This window comes from Crotalus tigris, unplaced genomic scaffold (assembly GCF_016545835.1).
Source record: "Crotalus tigris isolate CLP2741 ecotype Arizona unplaced genomic scaffold, ASM1654583v1 scf7180000017883.2314494, whole genome shotgun sequence".
NCBI lineage: Eukaryota > Metazoa > Chordata > Lepidosauria > Squamata > Viperidae > Crotalus > Crotalus tigris.
In genome coordinates this window covers 877,723-901,324 of record NW_024096700.1, presented here as the reverse complement: position 1 = coordinate 901,324, position 23,602 = coordinate 877,723, and positions in this window count along the sequence as shown.

Here is a 23,602-nt window from a genome sequence, read left to right as displayed (position 1 = left end):
ACAATTATCCTTAAATGCATTACATATTCTATAATTAAAACCTATGAGCTTTATTATATATTTTTTTCTAAAACATCAATTAACAAACTTCTTTATTATAATCTCTAACATCCCTTCAAAACTTTTCTCAATGACCCTCCAGTTATGAACTGGTGATTTTACAGCTAACAGATATATAGGACATTAATAGATGGCATTGTGTTCAATTCTCCACTCAACCTTGGAGAAGGCACCCAGTCTTTTCCAGATTTAAAGTGGATTTCTCTAGCTTCTTCCTTCACAAGCCTTGCCATCTGGTCTACCTGAAGCACATGGTACTGAGATAAGGTTCATGATAAAATTGCTATAGACCAGGGCTTTTCAACCAGTGGTACGGGTACCACCTGTGGTACAATGGCACCTGGCAGGTGGTACACGACCATCCTAGAAAAGTGGTAGTGGGGGAGAAGAATGAGCTGAACTGGTGGCAGCACAGCACAAGCCTGAGCAAGAGACGGCTGGAGCTCGGCGCTGATCCTGGTGCTTCTGCTGAGCCCAGGAAAAGTGCTGATCAGCTGGAATGCTGCAGCATCTCCAGGGTCTTGTGATTTACATTCAGATGCTTGGCAATTGATTCATATTTATGATGGTCATAGTGTCTCAGGGTCATGTGAAGTGACCAAAACCTGCTGCAAACACCCAGCAGACGGGGGGGGAATAAAAACCAAACACCCCACCACCCCACCCCCACTGCCAATCCTCAACAGAAATGCTCACAACAATGAAAACCTCGGACAGGAGGAAGAGTGCCACTGGGTGGGTAGGCAAGTGTCTTGCTCGGCTGTGGCTTGGGAGGCATTTTTTTCAGTGCCATTGTAACTTCGAACAGTCACTAAGTGAAATGTTGTAAGTTGAGGACTACCTGTACTTTATCACTTTTTCCTTTTTTTTTTTGATCATCAAGTTTTTGACACCTTGCTAGGCGACTGGTGGTACTCAGATGTTGCCATATCCTAAAAGTGGTACAATGGATGAAAAGGTTGAAAAGCCCTGATATAGACAACCCCCACAATTACTAGTCATAGTTTTTAGGTCCTTTGAGGGTTTTGCAGCAAAAAGTAGGACTCTCACCCTGTACTAAAAATCTCCCCTGCTTTTCTTGCTAACCTATACTTGGTGGGAGAAGTGAAGGGGAAAGGGCAGGGAAATGTTAATACTAAAAAAATCTTTTCCCCTCAGAATGGCCCCAGTAGAGTTAATTCCCTGCTTGTGTTCCTATAAGATCATGGGGATGGTGGAAATGACTTGTATAGCCTGTACTTCCACAGTTTGGGTGTGTCATTTTTGCATGCAGATGCCAACTAAAGAATGCTTGATTCTGCATCTGGCACTCTGCAGTCAAGTCAATCTTCCCATAACTTCCACTTCTACCTCTTTTCAGCCACCAGTCCAAGCGACTTTTTGCTGGTGGAAGGATCTGTTTACTTCTATTGTTTCTGCATCTCATGTTTTTGTAAGGATATTAAGATAGGTGGAATGGAGAAAAGAGGCAGAGAACAACTTTGGTGCCACTTATCTGATCCCAAATTTTGATCATTGCACAGAATCGACAGCACAGAATCCTCACATCATCCACTGCCATTTCCTGGTACCAAAAGGGGCATTCTTCCCCCATACATCACTTCTCCCCTCTTTCTTATGTGGACAAAAACCTATTTCTTTTTTATTACCAAGGAAGAATAAAGATGAAAGCGTAGTTTTACCCAGTTTCCATTCCCAATTAAATGGAATAAGCTGAGCTAAGCAAATCCATCCCTTTTTAGCAGGAGATCTATGTTTAGACAGGATTAAGAGTGACTGAATTTAATTAGACATACAGGTAATCCATAGTTTAAAAGCAACTTTCATTCCCAAGGTCTGTCCTTAAATCAAATGTGTATGTAAGCCAGAACAGTATTGTTGATGATAGTGTATAAGTGGTATTATATAATGAACTCAGACCATGGTGTATTTAGCTTGATTCAATGTGTATTTAACTCAATTTTTGCTACAATGGGCTTTGTTCTTAACTAAGGGAGTCCTTAAACTGAGGTGTTCTTAACCTGGAGACATATTGCACTGCAAGGTAGGCACATTAAATGTTTACATCTGCTGAGCCCAGTTCTCCACTGTCTGTCTTCCTCTAGAATGCATATACCATACATATATACAAGAACAGATTGTGTGTGTATACATGCAAATGAGGAATCAATTCATTTCCTGCAAGGTGTCTTAATTTTACAGGCAATTAATTTTAATTAGTAGTCAATAATTCAGTTATTATGTAATTATTTATCTTGGCCCTGCTCTATTTTAAGTATGTTTTCTAGAAAGCTGCATATTTGCACATATATACAATCAAGACTAGGATTTTTTATGTGTGTTTTCTTTCTTTTTAATATTCCTTTGATTTGGCAGAGGGTAGGTGGTGGTGGACAATTGTCTTAAATTCAAAGTCAGCTTGCGTGGAGTAAGTTAATTTTATGTCTTATATTTTAACTTCAACAGCTGATAAAGCAACCTTCTTTTTAAAGGAACTATCTGAAATTTCTTTTCCACTTTACGATCCTCCAAAAGACAGAGATTCCTTCCTTGTTTGTCTGAAGTTATTTGTCTGGCTGTCTGCTAGGAATGAATGAGGAGAATGAAATTCTGTAAATTTGCTGAACTAGTTTCTTAGCACTCACAAGCTACCCAGTTGGAGCTGCTGAAAGATGAAAGTTAAATTCACTTATAGAATCTCATATCATTTCTACTAAGTCTTTCCTAGGTATCTTGAAAACATGCAACAGATAAGATCATATAAATTTAAGGAAGTTTAATCATATTAAAATGACAACTTCTACTACACATCAGTCAATCAATTATTCATGGTGCATTGCAAATATATGAAACAGTTCAATCATGCTACCAAAGACATTTTCTTTCAACAGATCCTTTGAATTACCCCCATCTCCTCCTTCATCTTCTATCCCTTAGGTTGAAGCATAAATTATTATTGTCTCATAAGGTGCATCACTGAGAAACCATGCTCATTTTCACAATTCTTCAAACTCCACTCCAGGCTATCTTACTCCTTGCTTATGACAAAGCACTTCAATAACAAACTAACCATGCTATCCTTCCAAAGGCATTAATAAAAAGTTATAGAATTCAACTGAATCTTTTTTATTTTGCATTCCAAGTGTACATTGAGAGCTAGTATAGTATTTGACTATAATGTATGACTACGATTAGGATAAGCCCCATCACTGGAAGCTTTCAAGAAGAGACTAGACAGCCTTATCCAGACAGCCACTTATCCAGAATGGTATAGAGTCTTCTGTTTGAGCAGGCGGTTGGACTAGAAGATCTCCAAAGTCTCCTCCAACTCTGTTATTTTGTTATTCTGAGATTCAAGATTTCACTCAGTCATTAATCTGATTGGGTGATTGTGGAGGAATTATAATTTCTTTCATTAATCTATCTTGCAAGGTTGTTAGGGTAATAATGGAGGAAAGAAGTGTGTATGCTGTCTTGACCATTTAGAGCAGGGGTAGGCAACCTCGGCTCTTTTATGACTCATGGACTTCAACTCCCAGAATTCCCGAGTCAGCATGGGTGACTCGGGAATTCTGGGAGTTGAAGTCCATGAATCATAAAAGAGCTGAGGTTGCCTACCCCTGCTCTAGAGAAAAAGCAGGGTTTCAGTAGCAGCAACAGCACCATCATCATCACCCTACTGATAAAATTCCTTTTCTATTATTTGTCTAAGCACCTCTGTCTTTTTCCATTCTGGTTTTACAAAACTTGAAAGGGGTCAAATTTAGTGCATGATGAATTGCTGCATTTTGGAATAAGAAGGTGAATAGGAATATGTTTCTGAGTGCTTTCCTGGCAGTCTGCCACAGCTTGATTAATGGCTAATAATAAAATTATGACAATACAAAACACAGAGAAGCAAGGCAGCAAAAGACCAGGAGAAAAGTGAAAATTCAACCTCCATGTATCCCTTTAATTAATCCTGGGTTCCATTAACTGTGTTTGTAAACACAGACCAACTGTGGCAACAGTAGATTCTATTCTACCAACACACACACAAAAAAACACACACTCCAATATTTGAGATTTACAAGAGAAAGAAATGTGTCCCAGCTTTCTCAGCAGCATCCACATTTCTGAAGTATGATGATACTATATCCTGTATACTGTAGGTATGAAGCAGAACAAGATTCTAGGAACATGCACATGTCCACATACACATCCTGCCTAGTAATTTCCAATATGGGTGTATAGAATTGCCCTCTTCAAATTTTAATTTTTGCACCTTTAATTGCATAAGAGATATTGGGAGGGAAGATCCATTAGGGAAATATGATATTATTTCAAGTAACTATTTTGTGGGTGGCTTAGACAGGTGAGTCAGACAAGTTTTTAATTACTACCATATTATTACATCTAAGTAATAAATTTAATGTATTAGGAATGAAGGCATTGATCATAGGAGCTAGTTTTATCCATTTGTTTCAAAACAGCACTATATTTGATATTTGCACAGCATGAGCATGAGTATCATAATACAATTGGATATAAATGAAAAGAGGATTTTTTCCTAAGCCCACTAGACTTGATGTACAAGCAGTTTAGCAAAAAAGTTGTAGGCTTTAATGTGAAAAGACACAAAGAAAAACCGCCATTCATGTGCATGTACACAATATCACTTGTGGGAAATTTCTATATGGTCAGCCTGAATGCTTAAAATCTTGCAGATTGTAGTATTCAGAATTACATTTACTCTTGAGAGGAAAACTATAAATTGAAAGAGATGAAGAGGGAACTAGAAAAACCAAGGCCTCTTATTTTTTTTAATGTCTTTATATCAGGCCTCATCACTATCCATGAAATTGAATCTGAGGGGAAATTAGCTTTGGATTCCCAGGATGGCAGATATAGTTTGAGAAGGATTCCATGCTCTGTCTGACTGGTTCTCCTGCACTGCACTCCTGTTCATTCATTTATTTTATGTCAGTGTGTGGGTTATAGTACACCCACTGTGATCTCCACTAGTTTGAACTCTATCACAACAACATATAGGGCTTTTCTCCCAGTGCTCCTCTGACCACTGATAAATTGAATTCATTCAGGAGCATTGACTAGAAAGGATGAAGGTGCTTTGCTGTTGCTCATTTCCTGGATCGCTCTCAGTACAGGAAAAGGCTCCTCAGAGTTGACTCTGACATTTCCCTAAGAGGCAAGAACAGCAAAGAAACTGCCATGACTCTCCAAGAAAAGCAAAGAACTATCAGCAAGGGGGGGGGGGTAGAGATGGAAATGACAGCATGTCATGCCATTGCACCACCAGCTCTTCCCCTTTTGAATATCATGTCACCCATATGTGCAAAAGAACAAACCTGTGTCCCAAAAGCACAATGTTGCTTTTGTCACTTTGACATAAGCATTGGCTCCTACATACCCCTGTATTCCCACACTTGCATGAGCTTCTCTCATCTAAACAGACAAGAAGAAGTGCTTTCTTTCAGTTAATGCTACCACTACTTTCTATGTTCTTCTCCTTAGAAGTTCTGAGCTTCCTTTTGAAAGACATAGAAAGAAGAAAGCAAATGAAAGCAATGATATCTATATGTTCTTTGTCCAGAGGATCTTTGTTATACAATGTGATTTAATAAGAAAAAGAAGGCAGACCTGCATTAATTTACTTTACTCCAGATATTCCAGATGTCCCAATCATTTTTCTCATCACATAGGGTGATATTTCTCAGCCCAAGGGCATCTATGGAGAGAAAGGGTCACAAAGGCCAAGTTAGTAGCTGAGCCATATAGTCAAATTCCCATTCTTGGTTTTTTTTTTTTTTTTCATACAATGCACATTTAAGAAAAGAGAGGACTTCAATCATGTGGCAACTTTTTTGACCATCTCCCACCTACACACACACACACACACACACACAGTGACCAAGGCCCCTATATCCTCCTCTGGAAAAGATGGATTGAACTGCTAATCAATTTCCATTACTTTTTAACTTTAATTAGATTGTGTTAAAGGACTGTATTGTTAGTTTGAACATAGTATTTCTATAACATTAAAACTCAGTGAATTTTGATTGCATTCTTATTTTTAGTCCTTCAAGAATTCTAACAAGTTCTTAATGGCTTAAATTATTTTTCTGATTAATGGAGTATGCTCATTCATAATCTATTAAATCACTCTCATGGCTGTATTTCACAAACATCTGCAGTTGCATCCAGATTAATGCTGATTCCACTTAGTTCTCTTTTACATAAATTAAGTACAAGTGATAACTACTCTGGACCTAAGTCATAACTTAGTCATAAATTAAATTGAACTAGTTTGGATCCAATCCATTGTCAAGAATCCATCACTTTTAACTTATTATAGTCAAAGTGCTTAACTCTTGACATTGATTTCTGAAATCATTGCAAACTTCCTTGAACATCTGTGGTTATAATGAATTATAACAACAATAGCAATTACTAACATTTTCGTAGAGAAAATAACTGAAGCTCCTTAACCAAGTGAGTGTTTGAGCTTCTTCTCCTGGACTTTGTTCAGAACTACCATGTCATAAAATTTTAGATAGAAGATTATAATGTGAATTCAAGATTTTTTTTTCACATTAAATGGTTCCTTTCAATCAACCAATTACAGTAATTATAAAGATAAGGTAAGATAAGATAAGATAAGGTAAGGTAAGGTAAGGTAAGGTAAGGTAAGGTAAGGTAAGATAAGATAACCTTTATTGACATTTTTTTACTATGGGCACAATGGCACACATAAAAAATGAAATTTAGTTGCCCACTCTCAAAGTGAAACACATGACACACACCTAAACATACTATGAACAACATACGTATAGACCCACATCCCTACATATACGTAGCAAATAAATATTAAATACTGTCCAGCTTGAATATATAATGGAAGGAGGAAGCTTGAGAGTTCACAAAGTTAATGCTGTATGGAATGAAACTATGGCTGAATCTGGATGTTCTGCTATGGATACCACAAAGCCTCCTCCCAGAAGGTAACAAGGAAAACAGGTCGTGAAGAAGATGTGTAGTATCCCAGATAATCTTATGGACCCTGCTCAAGCAACACTTCTGTGCTATGTCCTGGATGGGAGGGAGGGAACTGCCAATGATCTTTTCAGCCATTCTCACCACTCTCTGCACCGCCTTCCTGTCTGAAGCAGTGATGCTTCCAAACCAGACTGTGATGTTGTATGACAGGATGCTCTTGATCATCCCCTGTAGAAAGTGGTCAGGACAGGGGAAGGAAGATGTGCTTTTCTCATGCATTACCTGATATAGATTGATAAACATACAGTACATACATACTGTATATACAATTGTCTTTGTAGTAGTAGATATTTGGTGTTTTAGAAATTAAAATTGTAATAATATGAGCTTAGATCTTTGAAACCACTTTATTTTTTTCCTCTGCTTATCACCCAAGGCATTTGCACATGGCTTATATGGCAGAGGTAAAAATAAATATATTCCCACAGGTATGACTTCTAACAATCAGCTAACAAATAGGAATAGAAACTTATATAACCTGATATAGCTGCTCTTTCCCAGAACTGCATGCTGGAAGGGTTGCCAACTGATTTTGCTTTGGAGAAACCAAACCAGTATGTGGGTCATTGTTTTATCTTTGGGGTTTATTCTTAATAGAATTTATCTAAAAAGTATTTCCCCTGCTATAGTCTTATGGAGTCATTTGTCTAAATGTCAGTAATATTCCACAGATTGTGTAGTCAGCTGCTTCAAGGAGGGAAGGAAAATTGCTTTCTTGGATTGTAATCTTGGCCATTTTTCCAGAATGTTCACATTGAAGATGAATAAAATGATTGGAATTATGTCTTCTGTAACCTTAAGAAATAGAGTAGATATAAAACAGTTCTGGGGGAGTATTCTAAATTATTCTATGTTTTATTTCTTACCAATAAATAGTATCAAACATACCTTAAATTATTTCTTTCCACTTTCAGTAATAATGACCTCAGTCCTTTAATAGTTTTTAGATAAAATCAGACTTTTAAAAAGTAGCTGAAGTTCTAAATAATGACTATCTCGGGCTTCTTCTACAAATGTCTCAGCTGTTTCTGCAATGTAATGTTTCACTGTAGACATGTCCATTTATTATCAGCCACAGTTATTTTCAGCCACATTTCATCCCCTTCTGCCTCTCTTCCTCCCTGTCTCATCTCTCGTTCAATCAAAATAAATCTACCATCTACAGAAAATAACACTGGAATTAAATTAGACATTAATTCTAGGTTGTACTCTAAGCTACAATCTACCTATTTTATTTGATTTTTGCTTTGGCCTTTGACAGGGTTATGCAATATTCTTTGAATGAAGTGAAATGCCAGCACACCTTAAAAGTATTCAGGAAAAAGATAAGTAGATAAGTCAGGACAAAAATTTATTTTGATTTGATTAAATTAAATATGATTCAAATTAAATACCACTTGTATTCTTATTCTCTATACATTTCATTATTCTTCTTTAGGGATCTTGCAGTTTTGACAAACTGCCAGGATTGATGCCAAAGTTTTTTTTTCTTTCTTTCCAGTGAGGTGTATATGCACACAACAATGTAGCTTTGGACTGTACACTCCTCCATTATAGTTGCTGTAATAAATGAATAAAACAACTGGACTTATTCAACATATCATGGATAAATATAAGATTAATATATGAAGCCAGTCTTAGCTCTTTTCTCAGTGATTTTGTGAAAAAATAGGTTTCAAGATTATAAATTTCATTGCCTTTTCTTTTCTATATGTGATACTTTAACTGTTGGATTATCACAAATGATTTTAGCTGCTCGTTTTATGAAAAAATGACTTCCATAATTTGGTATTATTTAAATTAGGAACTGTGGTTTGTAGATTAGTTCTTTATGTCAGCGTTCCCAACCTTTCCGGCTCAGCAGACCAGTGGAGGGGAGAGGGGATGGTTTCACATGTGCGCATGAACCATTTTCACAAATGCAGCTTTGCACACACACACACAGTTGCCCTCCACTTCCATGGACCAGTTCCGTGGCATCGGGACAGTGACTGGGGATTGGGGGCCCCTGCCTTATGTGCTGTATTATATTGAGCTGCCTGTTTTTCTTACTGAATAATTTCTTAGCATTATCTGGAAGAAGGAACATCATATCCATTTTATGCTGGTTTCAGATTAATTTGGGCTACAGATCAAAATAGAAAACATTGGAATATCTATGAGTTTATTGTTTATGTGTCATTATCACTTTTTTTCCCTTAGGCCAGCAAAAGATCTGGACTACAAAAAACTAGATAACCACTGGATGCCAGTGAAAAGTTAGTTTTCTGTATTTCTTTGCTACCATCTAATAGCCACCTTGATATCTGAAAATTTGCTAGCCCTGTTGGCTTATGAACCAATGAAGTAATGAACTTGGCCTTCTTTGATTGGCACCGTGAACAGACATTACTATCTTTGTCACAGAATAAAGCAAATTCAGGCTTTCAAACCTGCCTTGAAATCCAGGTTTTATCCAGAGATTGATAAAGCTAAGCAAATTGTAGCTGTAGGACTTGTCATTTGCTTAGCTCTATATCCTCAGTTGGACTTAAACAAGTATCAAATCTTTTACAGTATCTTACTGTAACATCAAACCAGGAATTACGTAATACTAGGAACACAAGATTCTAAAAAATTCAGAGCATGCCAGTTTAATTCAGGGAAAAAGGGTCCTCATTTATCAATGAATACATTAGGACAGAGCCCGACTACCATCTTTGATGTTTCTTCTAACTAAGCCTTAGCTTAATGGATATGATAGTAATCACTTATTTGATAGCACAAAAATATCCATCTGTTTTGCAATATTTTGGTAATATACAGTCCCAGGCTCAGAGAATTCCACCACATCAGGATCAGCTGGCAGTATACTCTAGCAACTGGCTCATTCATAAAAGTTCTTGATTTCTGGCTTATCTATACATACCTGCAAATGTAATACTATATAAAAAACATAGAACAAATATATCAGAATGATTCCTAGTATATTATTTTTATATAAAAAAAACAAATAACATTTTCCACAGCTGCAGCCACAAAGAACACTTCTTACCAGCAAATAAAAAACTGAACTTGAATAGACAGAGATGATATTCTTTTAAGTTCTCAAAAGCTAGCATTTAGATCAATGCCTAAAATGCTCTTAAACTTTTTCAAGGAAAAACTCACAAGAATTGTACATATTTACTACTTGCTAGAGAAGCACATTTGCAAAAATAATTCCCTATATTTTTAATAAAATTTATGAATAATTAGAGATGGTACTATATATAAATTGTTTGCTTCCTCAGCAGGCACAATTAAAATAACTTTCCAAAATTTGCACTGACAAAATGAACAGGGGGCATAAAGATGACTAGAGTTTCAACCTCAGAGAATTCTAGACCATAGAATTTGAGCAGCGGAGTCATCATATCTGCATATCTTAAGAGCTGAGGTGGCGCAGCAGTTAGAGTGCAGTACTGCAGGCCACTTTAGCTGACTGTGTTCAGCAGGTCAGCGGTTCAAATCTCACCAGCTCAAGGTTGACTCAGCCTTCCATCCTTCCGGGGTAGGTAAAATGAGGACCCAGATTGTTGGGGGCAATGTATATATATATATATATATATATATATATATATATATATATATTGCTTACTGGTGTACACCGCTTAGAGAGTGCTTGCACTTAAAGCGGTATATAAGTCTCAGAAATAAATAAATAAATATCTCAATTAATTTGCTGAAATGTTAGTGAAATAGAAGTTCAGTACAAGAATTCTTCCTAAATTCTAATGTCCTTCTCTCAAAACTATCAATAGGGGTATCCATGTTGGTAAAAAAAAAAAAGTCAACAACAACAAAAAGGACAGAATTTTGTTTGTATAATTAAGACCACCATTGTATAATTTTGACACTGCCCCTATATCAAATCTGTTAATTTCTCTATCAAATCTTTTAATTTTGTCTTTATTTTATTTCCTATGCTATAATTTAGTTTACAGTTATAAAATGACCCAGGGAGTTCACAATAAAACAGAAATATCAGGCAGTAATAAATAAGATACCAGCTGAGAAAAGATCTACAAAGTCAATGCAGTCAGAATGGTTGAGTGCTTTGTTTGCGTGTGTTTCAGTTAACATTCTCTGTTCTTCAATAATAAATGTTTATGATCCCAAGTATGTTTACTCCTTGTAATCTCTTTCCCCATTTCTGCAAACCTTTGTATTTTCCTCAAGCTATTAATATGCAGCAATGGATAACTTGCATTCCTAGGATTACATCTTTAATTCTATATCTCTTTGAGCATCCTCTGTAAGCAATTAAATCAGACCAAGAACAATCTGTCCTAGCTCAGATCTGGGAGGAAAAAAAGGTAAGAAAGAGAAGAAAAAGAATATCACAAAAAGAGAATGGATGGCTTAAATATTTTGACTATAGCCCTGCTCTTTACTTTCACACATACCAGTGCTAGAGATTTTGGGTAGGCCTGCTAGAGATCAGTAGTAGGTTCTAAACAATCTGGAGACAGGATGAATGGACCAAGTTTTCTGCTAATATCAGACTCCTTAAATACTGTAAAGAGCTCCAAAACAAAAGAATTTTTGCAAATTGTAGATGAGCACTAATAAAGCCGGTGGATGTAAGTTGGCACCAAGAAATATCACTCAGTATTAATGAGATCTGAACTGACAGAGAATGTTTGAACAAGGAACCAAATTAACACCTTTTATTATGGTCACAAACTAGTACTACATATAGTATTTTATACAGTATGGCAGAACTTAGAAAAGAAATATTTAAAACAATTCAAAAAATAAGTTATTTTTTAAAAAGTTTAGAAAAAAAATAGTCTATAAATATGTATTAGAATTCTAAAAAATCTAAATACGTGAGCTAAATTTCTAAATTATAAAATTGCATTGTGAATAAAATACTAAATGACTAAAATGTATTATTAGTACACTAAATAACACTAAAATGTTTATTTCATGAGCTACTAAAATATTTCAAAATTAAATACTTGAAATATCAACCTGATAATTTATTGAACTATTATTTTATTTCCATTAAAAGTTAAGTGAAAACTTTCAAAAATCCTTATCTCATTAAATTTTGTGCTCCTTCTTATAGCAACAATTTTTAAATTCTTGATGATCTAAGACAAACATGTCCAACACAAGGCCTGCAGGCCAGAAATGGCCCACAAAGTGGTTTCATGTAGCCCGCGAAGCCATCCTGGAAACAATGAGGGAATGGCCCCCGCTGCCTTGGCTCTGGCCCAGGTCAGCCGGGAGCCAATGTACAATTTTATGGTGGCCATCTATGCTGAAACACATTCAATCTCCACAAGGCTGTCTGGAAACAGCAAGGAACCAGCTCCTGCTGCGTCGGCCCCGCCCCCTGGGTGCATGCTGGGGAGATGTCACCCTTTGTGAGGAATGAAGAAATGCACAATCGCCTGGAAATGGCCAACAAATGGCCCTTGCCTACTTCACATATCCAGCTTGATGGGCTCTGGGGGAGGGGTTTCAGCAGGCAGGGGGCACTCTCCTCACAGCGCCAAGAGGCTGAGCCAGGCAGCATGAATCCAAAAAGAAGCGTGATGCTGCCCAACCCCCAGCCTGCCCGGTTTTGGCAGGCAGCGGGGCGCTCTCCTCACAGTGCCAAAAGGCTGAGCTGGTCAGCACAAATCCAAAAAGAAGGGTGAGGCCACCCAGCTCCCAGCCTGCCTGGTTTTGGCAGGCAGCAGGGCACTCTCCTCACAGCGCCAAGAGCTGAGCTGGGTGGCATGAATCTGATGAGAAGTGCAATGCTGCCTAGCTCCCAGCCTATCCAGTTTCAGCAGGCACAAAAATGCAAAGCTGATGAGCTTCACACTACCTGGCTCAATCTCTCGGCGCTGTGAGCAGAGTGCCCCACTGCCTGCTGAAACCAGACAGGCTGGGGGCTGAGTGGCATCATGTTTCTTTTTGGATTTGCGCCACCCAGTTCAGCCTCTTGGCACTGTGAGGAAACCTCCTGACTGCCTGCCAAAACCAGGCAGGCTGGGCGGCGTCACACTTCTTTTCAGATTAGCGTCACCTGGCTCAGCCTCTCGGTGCTGTGAGGAGAGCACCTCACTGCCTGCCAAGGCTGAGGGCTGGGCGGCATCATGCTTCTTTTCAGATTTGTTCTGCCTGGCTCAGCTTCTCGGCACTGTGAGGAGAGCTCCTCATTGCCTGCTGAGACCGGGCAGGCTGGGGGCTGGGCGGTGTCACACAGGTAATGTTGACTCTCACACTGCTTATGGCATCCCCTTCACCAGAGCCCACCAAGCCAGATATGTGAAATAGGTGAGGGCCATGTGCTGGCCATGTGCTGGCCACTTCCAGGCGATGGTGCATTTCTTCATTCCTCACGAAGGGTGACACCTCCCCAGCTGCATTTCTTGCCTTTTTTTTCTCCCTCCCTCATCTCAAATATTTTCCCACCACTCTGTAGTTAGAAAGGAAAGAAGGAGAGGGAGTGTCTAAGGGAAATCCTGCCTTAGTCCTGCCCTGCTGCCCTTTCACCATCCCCTTGCCCCCTCCTCCTGTCCTATCCTGGGGTTCTCCCATCCTATTGTTAAGGAAGCTTTGGATACAAAGCTGGGTCTCTTCCCATGGAAAAGGAATGGGCCTCCCTCTGACTCTGCCCTCGTACCCATCATGAGCAACCTGGCTAAGGAAAGCAAGCACAGCAGCAGCAACCTTGAAGAGGAGGTAAATACAGCTGGGTGCCCCCTTGGGAAAGTGGGGCTGGGCTTGGCGCCGCAGGGGCTCAAGGGCCAGGCTGGGCATTTGACTTCTGCTGCCCAGGACTTCAGACAGCCCGCACCACCATCCAGCCCTACCCCCCGCATGGCTTGAGAGGAACAGTGAGGCTCCTCCAGTTGACCATGCCTTGGCACTTGCTCTGGTTCCATACCCCCTTCTGCCAGACCCTCAGATCTGTCCCACTCCGGCCCAGGCCCCCACAGACACCCTTGATGCAAGTGATGTAGAGCTGGCCACGCTCACCCAGTAGGCCACACCCACTCCATCCACGTCCACCCAGTAAGCCACACCCACCCATCCCCCTGAGGGAAACCGCAATGCTGTTGTGGCTCTCAGTGAAATTGAGTTTGATACCCCTGATCTAAGAGAAAAGGGGAAAAAAGGGAGACAGACACTTAAAACAGAGAAGCCAATGAATTTTTCAAGGCAGAGAACAAAAGGTCAAGAACTATTATAAACTATTGTAAACTGACACTTCTCAACACAGAGAATATTTAAATTTTAGGAATATTAATTTTTTAAGCAAACAAAGAAAAAAGTCATGGAGATAGAGGCTGACACTCATAGCAACTTGCAAAGTGTGTCATATGTTTCAGCCTATGCCCACAGAAGACCCAAACTATGTATGTATCAAATATAATCTATTTAAATTACTAGAAAAAAAAGTAAAGGGTTTAGAGGCTACCATAGGAACTCTGAAACTCAATGAGCAAAGCAAGAAATCCAAACCTAAAAAGGAAGACTACAACAAAATAAAACACAATAGGGAGCAAACAGCTTCTTAAAAAAATGATGAACATAAAGAAGAAAACCAATATACCCAAATTGAACACAATAGGGAACAAACAGCTTCCATAAAAACAAGCCTACATATGTACCTAAAGAGCAAAACCGATGGAAACAGATCACTCTTAGAAGAAAACAACCAAGAGCAAAGCCCCTACAATCTACCCTAGCCCACCCCAATGAAGCTCCTCTGGAATTGAACAATTAATTTCAAAACTCCCCCTGGAAGAAGATATACAAATACTCACAAAAGAGCATTCATCAATGGTTTCTAAAAGAAAAAAAGAAAAACATAATGAAATAGAGAGTGATAGAAAGGATGGAAATCCCAGTTACAAAGTAGAAGATACAAGAAATATACCCAAGTCCAATAAAGGGCTCAAACACTCAAAGTTTAGGGAACAAACAGAGTGAACTTGAAGTATTAGTACATGAAGGCAGATATGATATAGTTGCCATTACTGAAACTTGGTGGGATGAAACTCATGACTGGAATGTACTGATGGAAGGAAAAAAACTGTTCAAAAGAAACAGACTTAACAAAGGAGGATGTGGAGTTGCATTATATATAATGATCACTACATCTCTTCAGAAATACACAAAACCAAAGATGAAAACCTCTTAGAATCCATATGGGTCGATATAAAAGGGGGAAAATGACATTTTTATAGGTGTATACTACAGGCCACCCAATCAAACAGAAGAAATAGATAAACTCTTTGTTAATCAATTAACAAATGTATGTAGGAAACATACCACAGTAGTAATGGGAGACTTTAATTACCCTGATATAAACTGGGAGACAAATTCTGCAGCAAGTGGGAGACTGAACAGATTCCTAACCAACTTAGCTGACAACTTTGTCACCCAAAAGGTAGAGGAGGGAACTAAGGAAAAGTTATACTAGACTTAATTATTACTAATAGAGAAGAAGTAATAGAGGGAGTTGAAATTATGGGAAACTTGAGCGAGAGTGACCACGTTATACTGGAATTCAATATAATAAAACACAAGCAATAGAATATAATCCAACCAGTGTCCTAAACCTTAAAAGAGCTGATTTTAACAAATTCAGAAAGAATCTAAGCAAAATTTCATGGATAAAAATCCTAAAGGGGAAAACAACTCAAGAAGCATGGGAAACACTGAAAAATGCAATCATAAAAGCCCAGTCCAACTCAATACCACTGAAAAAAAAACAAGAAATCCAAGAAGAAACCAGCATGGTTGCACAAAGATCTCTCTGATAAACTGAAAGACAAAAAGGACAAATACAAAAAATGGAAAGAGGGACACATAACTAAGGCAGAATATCAGCAGACAGCGCAAATCTGCAAAGATAAAGTCAGGAAAGCAAAGGCTCAGAATGAATAAAGAGTTACAACAAAAGTCAAAGATAATTTTTAAAAAGTTTCAACATATAAATAACAAAAAAAGTCAAGGAAGCAGTTGGTCCACTAAAGAGAGAAGATGGCAAAGAAGTAACAGGCAGTAGAGAGAAAGCAGAGCTCCTTAATTCATTCTTCACACAATTCAGTCTTCACACAAAAAGAGTTTTATCTAACCTACCAAAAATATAACTGTAAAAGATGAACTAGAAATAAAAAATGAGCAAGAAAATGGTAAGAGAACACCTATCTGACTTTGATAAATATATTACTCGATGAGTAATCCTTAATGGTACTACATCTATATGGAGGGAAGTAAGCAGTGGGGAACCACAAGGTTCTGTCTTAGGTCCAGTACTCTTCAATATATTAATAAATGACTTAGATGAGAGAATTCATCAAATTTTCATATGACATTAAGCTGGCAGGAATAGCCAACACCCCAGAAGACAAATTCAGAATCCAAAAAGATCTTAACAGACTTGAATAATGGGCCTATTCAACAAAATGATATTTAATGTGGAGAAAAGCAAGATTTTACACCTGGGGAGGAAAAACCAAAGGTACAAGTACAGATTAGGAGAAACCTGGCTCAAAAACAGTAACTGTGAGAGGGACCTGGGAGTCTTAGTGGATGATCACTTAAACATGAGTCAACAGTGTGCAGCAGCAGCCCCAAAAGCTGATACAATCCATGGTTGTATAAACAGAGGCATAGAATCAAAACCAAGTGAAGTATTAGTACTGCTTTATAAAGCCTTAGTTAGCCCACATCTGGAATACTGCATTCAGTTTTGGTCACCACGTTACAAAAAAGATGTTGAGACTTTTGAAAAAGTGCAAAGAAGAGCAACTAAGATGATTAAAGGTCTGGAGACTAAAATATATGAAAAATGGTTGTAGGAACTTGGTAGGGCCAGTGTAGAGAAAAGAAGGACTAGGGGAGACATGATAGCAGTATTCCAGTATTTGAAGGGCTGCCACTAGCATTAGTCACAAAGAAATATGGGGAGTCATGGAAAGCTGTGTTTGTTAGTCTGCTTTCAGAAGTAGGCTGTTACTAGAGTGAGGCTGACTTGATTTGAGAAGAGATGTTATAATGTAGTCACTTTCAAATGGTAGGGTAAATTCTGCATTGAACCATAACCTGGCTTCTGCTTGCAAGTCTACATTTGATACATTCATTATATTAATTAGCAGTCTTCTTTTATCAGAACTTCATCTAAACATTTTCTAATGTATAAGGATTTTTTTTTCAAAATCAAGTTTCACGGGTATTACAGATGAATGTACCTGATCATAAAAAGATTTTTATTATTATTATTATTATTGACCAAATCTCATTATTAACATAAATAAACTAAAAGTGATTTCCTGCATGTTTAGACAAGATAGTGGTCAGATTAATTACTGCTCACTTCTTTAAAAAAAAGTTTTTATTTTCCATTTATTCATACAAAATACAATTAAATTCCTAACCATTGGTACCGCCTGCCCATTCCCCCCAGGCTGCGTCCACCCTCTCTAATCCTTCCCCACTTCCCTCCTCTTTCTCGCCTCCCCTCCTACTCTCTTCCCCTCCCCTTCTCCTCTAACCATCCTACTTCCTCCCTACTCCTTCCTCCCCTCTCATCCCTCTCACACACATGAACGCAGCATAGGGGAAATGCCCAAGCGTTTACCATGTCTATATTATCATTACCCACCCACCCTCAACCCTCCCCCCCTCACTTCCCAGAGCAGAATACAGGGTTATTATTAAGAAAGTTAACAATAATGAAAAAGAAAAAAGAAAAAAAAAAGAAAAAGGAAAATAAAAGAGAGAAAAAAATCATACTTAACCTTTAACTCCCATTAAATTAAGTCATATAAACAAATCTCTACAACAGTTACTATAAAAATTACTCATAAAATAAATGAAACTTTATAGTCCCATATTTTTTCTGAATATAATCTATCCATCTTCTCCATACAATAATATATCTTTCTTGTGTATGATCCTTCAAATAAGCAGAAATTTTTGCCATTTCTGCAGTTAGAAACTTTAAATATCCATTCTTCTAAAGTAGGCAACAAGTCCTTCTTCCAATACGAGCCTACTAATAACCATGCTGCATTAATAAATTCAACATTAAAGTAGTTTCTTTGTCATTTAAATCCACAAAGATACCCAATAAGAATAATTGAGGGGTGAACTTTATCTTCCTTTTAAAAATCTTTTGAATGTTCCACCAAATCATAATCCAAAAAGCCTTTACCTTTTTACAATTCCACCAAACATGAAAATATGTTGCATCAGTATTACCACATCTCCAACAAATACTGCTCACTTCTTGTGCAATTGATTTTGTTTCAAAAATTCAGTTAGAATGCCCAAAATGTGACACAGTTGAAACACTTTAAAGCAGTGATGGCAAAACTTTTAGAGACCGAGTGCCCAAACTGCAACCCAAAACCCACTTATGCATCGTCGAGTGCCACAGTGGTAATGGCAGACTGGGTGGGACTAAAAAGTTCAATCAATCAATTCCAACTTTGCAAGATCTTTTTTTTCCTGCAAGAAGTTGAAATTGACTGATTGAACTTTTTTTTTTTTTTTGCACACGGCAGCGGAGGCCTAAAGTGAAAAGGTTTTATAAAACCTAGCTGAAGGCCTAGGACTGGGGCAATGGTGCGCATACGCACAGAAGGGCTCTGAGGGCCGCCTCTAGCACCCGTGCCATAGGTTTGCCATCACTGCTTTAAAGCCTCAGTTCTATATACAGTATATCCCATCTGAGTTAAATTCTATTGAAGTCAAAAAAGCTTAGTTTTTGATCAAAATGGAAAGGATTATGTTTTGGTGTATTTTCTATGCCCTATACAAGAGGAATTTATTGGGGAAATTTGTCAATGGTTTCTTCAGGAATATACACTATTATTTGGGAAGGACACACACACACACACACACACACACAAAACCATTAGAGAAACTAAAATGGATGTCTACCTTTCAAGATCTATTTAAAAATCTTAAAAAAATACTTAATAGCGCATAATACTTGTCTTCTAACTCAGACAGTAGAATAGCAATAGTAATAGCACTTAGATGTACCATATATAGCACTCCATAGTGCTTTACAGCACTCTCTGAGTAGTTTACAGTGTCAGCATGTTGCCTCCAACTATCTGGGTCCTCATTTTACTGACCACAAAAGGATGGAAGGTTGAGTCAAACTTGAGCTGGTCAGGATCGAAGTCCTGGCTGCAAGCAGAGTTTGGCTGCAACACTGCATTCTAACCACTACACCACCACAACTCCTGATCCATGGATCTATTTCCACATTTTGGGATAACAGTTTTCAGAATTCCCAGCCAACACCTCAAAACAGAGGAAGAAGCTGTAAATGTTTTATTTGAGCAAACAGAATTCTAAGTTTCTACTAAGGTAGAATATTTGGGATTCTGGATTTCTGCATTTGGATTTTTCCCTGTCCTTTTTATCCTGTACCTAACTTAATTGAATGAATTCACATCTGTTTGAAATATAATAGAATAAAGAAGAGTTTTTATACTCTGAATGAATACTATGTTGAGAGAAAGAGCGATTTTATCACAGCCTTTTTCTCTACCTACTGATGTAGCAGTAGCACTTAGACTTATATATTGCTTCACAGAGCTTTACAGCCCTCTCTAAGTGGTTTACAGAGTCTTCATATTGCCCCCAACAATCTGGGTCCTCATTTTACCAACCTCGGAAGGATGGAAGGAGTCAACCTTGAGCCAGTGAGAATCAAACGGCTGAAATGCTGGCAACCGGCAGTTAGCAGAAGTAGCCTGCAGTACTGCATTCCAACCATTGCACCACCACCACTTTAGTAACCTAAAGTTACTTCTCTGCCCCTAAAAGAAGCTTCTTGGATGAGAAGTGAAATGTTTTCAGAGAAAAAACAAGAAAATCTAGTTGCCTCTTGAAAAAGCACTTTTGGGATAACTATGATCTGGACGACTGAGAATCTCCATAGACTTTTAGCTATGCACTCCTGCAGCTTTGAATGGTGCAGGAGTATGAATGGATTCCCAGAAAAATTACAGACTACAGGAACCATTTGCACTTCAGTTTGAGATGCAGACAACACAGACTCATCCCCAACAGCCCACACCTATGTTCAACAGTGAAGGGACACAGGGCAGAAAACATCCTGCAGAAAGCACAGTCCCACAACACAATCCTTTCAGCAGTTCCAAGAAGGCTCCACACCCATTTGCACTACTCAGTTGACTTTGAGGACACAGATAAACCTCCAAGTGGCCTCAACGACTCTCTTAAAAAATGCAAATATAAATGCAAGAAATAGAAATCCTTCCATTTCCCACTATCCAGTCAGAGCTGAAGAAGCATCTTGGATAAGAAGTGAAATGTCTTCAAAGAAAAACAAGAAAGTCCAGTTGCCGTTGCCGTTTGAAAAAGCACCTTTGGGGTTACAATTTTATGTAACCTGATATACATACTGGAAGGATAAAATGACAAATAAGAAAATGGCTTTCTCTGTCCAAATAAATTTCTTCCTAACTGGGTGGAATTGTTTATTTGTTTATTATTTGGCACCAACTCTGTATCTGAATAGCTATGACACATTGCTATCTCATAGAGCTTATTCTCTCCAACTCATTATTATTATTGTGAAAGAATAAAACAAAAAATAGTAGATAAGTCTTTTCAAGCTTTCAAGAGCTTAGCTGAAGTGTATGTATCTCTTTTTATAACAGAAAGAATTGAAAGGCAAGGTTAAAAGAACTGATTTAAGTCTTAAACTGTTGGGATTGTTCACTGAATCCAGCTTAAATGTAGAGAGAAAACTAATTATAAGGCTGTTAACACTCATAAGAGAAAACTGGGCTACATTCTAACCAAGAGAACTAAAGTGTCTTCAGTGCCTTGTCACTAATTGGTCATTTAGAACATGGGGAGCTATAAAGACTGACACAGTGAAAGTGAAAAACTGTTGTTGAGCCATGGATAATTAAAGAGAGGCAAACTCTAGGCAGCTCAGTTTTTATCTCAGTACTGAAAGCTTCTGGATGCTCAGAATGGCTCAGCAGTAATCCATCAATCATGCTGTGTAAGTGATGCATATTGCATTTTGCTTTAATCTTTTTTCTCTCCCCTCCCCTCCTTCTCCTGTCCTCAGTTAAAATTAAATACAGTGAAGTATACTGGATGTGGATAAAGCTGAATATACTATAAAAATATATACAGTACAACAATGAAGGGAATTCCACATTGGTGCTCAGAGTCCACTTTTACCAAAGAACTGAATCACAGCCATCAGCTTTCCTCTTCTCTGCTGATTTTCACTAATCAGTGACGATTTTTCCTTTTCTGGCTAGATAACTGAAACTTATAAATAGCAGCAAGGGATGGGTGGAAAGAGATTAAACTAAATAAGAAGAGCATGTTGTATTTAGCAATTCTATAGAAAATTTCTGTTTTTTATGTTTGTCTTCTTCTCACCAAAAATTCATCTAGGGATGGAGAAAATTGTTTGCATCACTTCCTACTAAAGTTAATTTGAGAGACAACGCAGACATTTATTCTATTTCTACATTAATTTGAAAAACTGAGGATAAACATCACAACAAATTTCACACATTGTCTTTCCTACATGTGGATTTGTACAGCACACCCAGCTCAAATTTCTCTCATGAAATATTAGCTTAAATGAGGTTGGGATTTTTGGATTAAACCAAATGTTTTTGTTTACATTCTGATTTACATTTCATATTATATAGGCTATTTTCATTATGTTAGATTGAATATTGAATTAATTTTAATAATGACCCATACACACAAACACACAAACATACACTTTCCTGAAATAGAAGTATTATTATGGAAATTGCACCTTGACACTTTGCTCCAGCAAACATGGAGTTATGTTATCTAAAGTAATTTAGATTTCCACAAACAGAAACAAAATCTGGTGACTGTAATAATATTTCAGGGGGTAACAAGAAAGGAAGGAAAATCACTCTCCTAAAAAAAGGGGAGGGATTTCACCAAAACAAATAAATTAATTTGCATTTGTTCCTGTTCTTGTTTTGTTTTGAATAAAAGTCGTCAGGCTCAAATTTGTACAGAATTAATTATTTGATCCCTCAAGCAGAAAGAGAAAGGAAGGAAGGAAGGAAGGAAGGAAGGAAGGAAGGAAGGAAGGAAGGAAGGAAGGAAGGAAGGAAGGAAGGAAGGAAATTTAGCTTTAGAGACATTATTTTCATAAATTGTGCACAAAGAAAATGTCAGAGAATAGAGAATGTATGGCAGAAAATATTACTGTACACAGAATCTTTGATATCTCTAAATTACCAGAGCCATTTTATACATTTAGCTGAAGGATTTGCAAAATGGTCTGCTGTTACAGAAATACTTCATAATCAGAGTATAAATGGACTTTTCAATCTTCCTTTCCATACATTGATAGTAAACAGATTAAATCATTAATTTAATGATTAACTTTCCAATTCTTATTTAAAGTAATGGTTTAATACTGAGTGTTTAAGGCAAATTCAGCCCATCTTGTTAGAAAGGATAATAGCCTTCAGCCTGGGGGGGAGGAGCCAATTGTAGTAAATAATCTAAGCTTGTTTGGATAAATCACAGGTAATACAAATTACAATCCCCAGTTCAAAAGTTTGCTGCAGCCACCAAAAGAGCGAATGATAGTCTGCATTAACCAAGGGACAGAATCAAGATCACATGAAGTGTTGGTACAAATTCAAAATGCCTTGGTAAGGCCACACTTGGAATACTGCATGCAATTTTGGTCACCATGATATTAAAAAAGATGTTGAGACTCTAGAAAAAGTGCAGAGAAAAGCAACAAAGATGGTTAGGGCCAGTGGTGGGATTCAAATAATTTAACAATCGGTTCTCTGCCCGAAGAGCAACTTAAGAACACATAAAGGCACGGGCTTCCCTGAACACTAAAGGGAGGGGAGAGTAAGCCACCAGAGGAAAAGGCAGAGGTGGAAAACTGCTGCAGGGTGGTGGGTGAAACCCAGGAACAAAATTTCTCAAGCAGCCCTGAGGAGCCTTGGTCGCCAGGGTTGCACCTGCTTGCACGAAGCAGCAGCATGTGTAGGCTGCCTCCATCTCATCTAGGAAAGGGGAAAAGGCACTGTCTCCCCCAGTGTCCTTAAGTTTTCTTTCCCTCTTTCCTTCCTTCCTCTGCACAGTGATCGGTGGTCCACACATTCTTGCCACTCTGCATCAGCCTGCATTTCCATTCTCCATTCTGAAAATGGCAGCTCTGTTTTCTGCCACTTTCCTCCTAGCAGAAGGGAGGAAATGAAGGACACTTCATATGGAAGGATGCTTCTCATGGAAGGACACTTTGTATGGAAGCTCTGGGAAAACTGTTCCAGCTGGAGCTGGGTGAGAAAGTCCAGGCTCCACTTCCCCAATGGTTCTGCAAAGCCCTTGAGAAGTGGATCCACTTCCCACAGGGCTGGCCTGATCCAATCCTCAGAACCAGGGAAGAAGAGCCTGGCCTTCCTCACCCAGATCCAGCTAG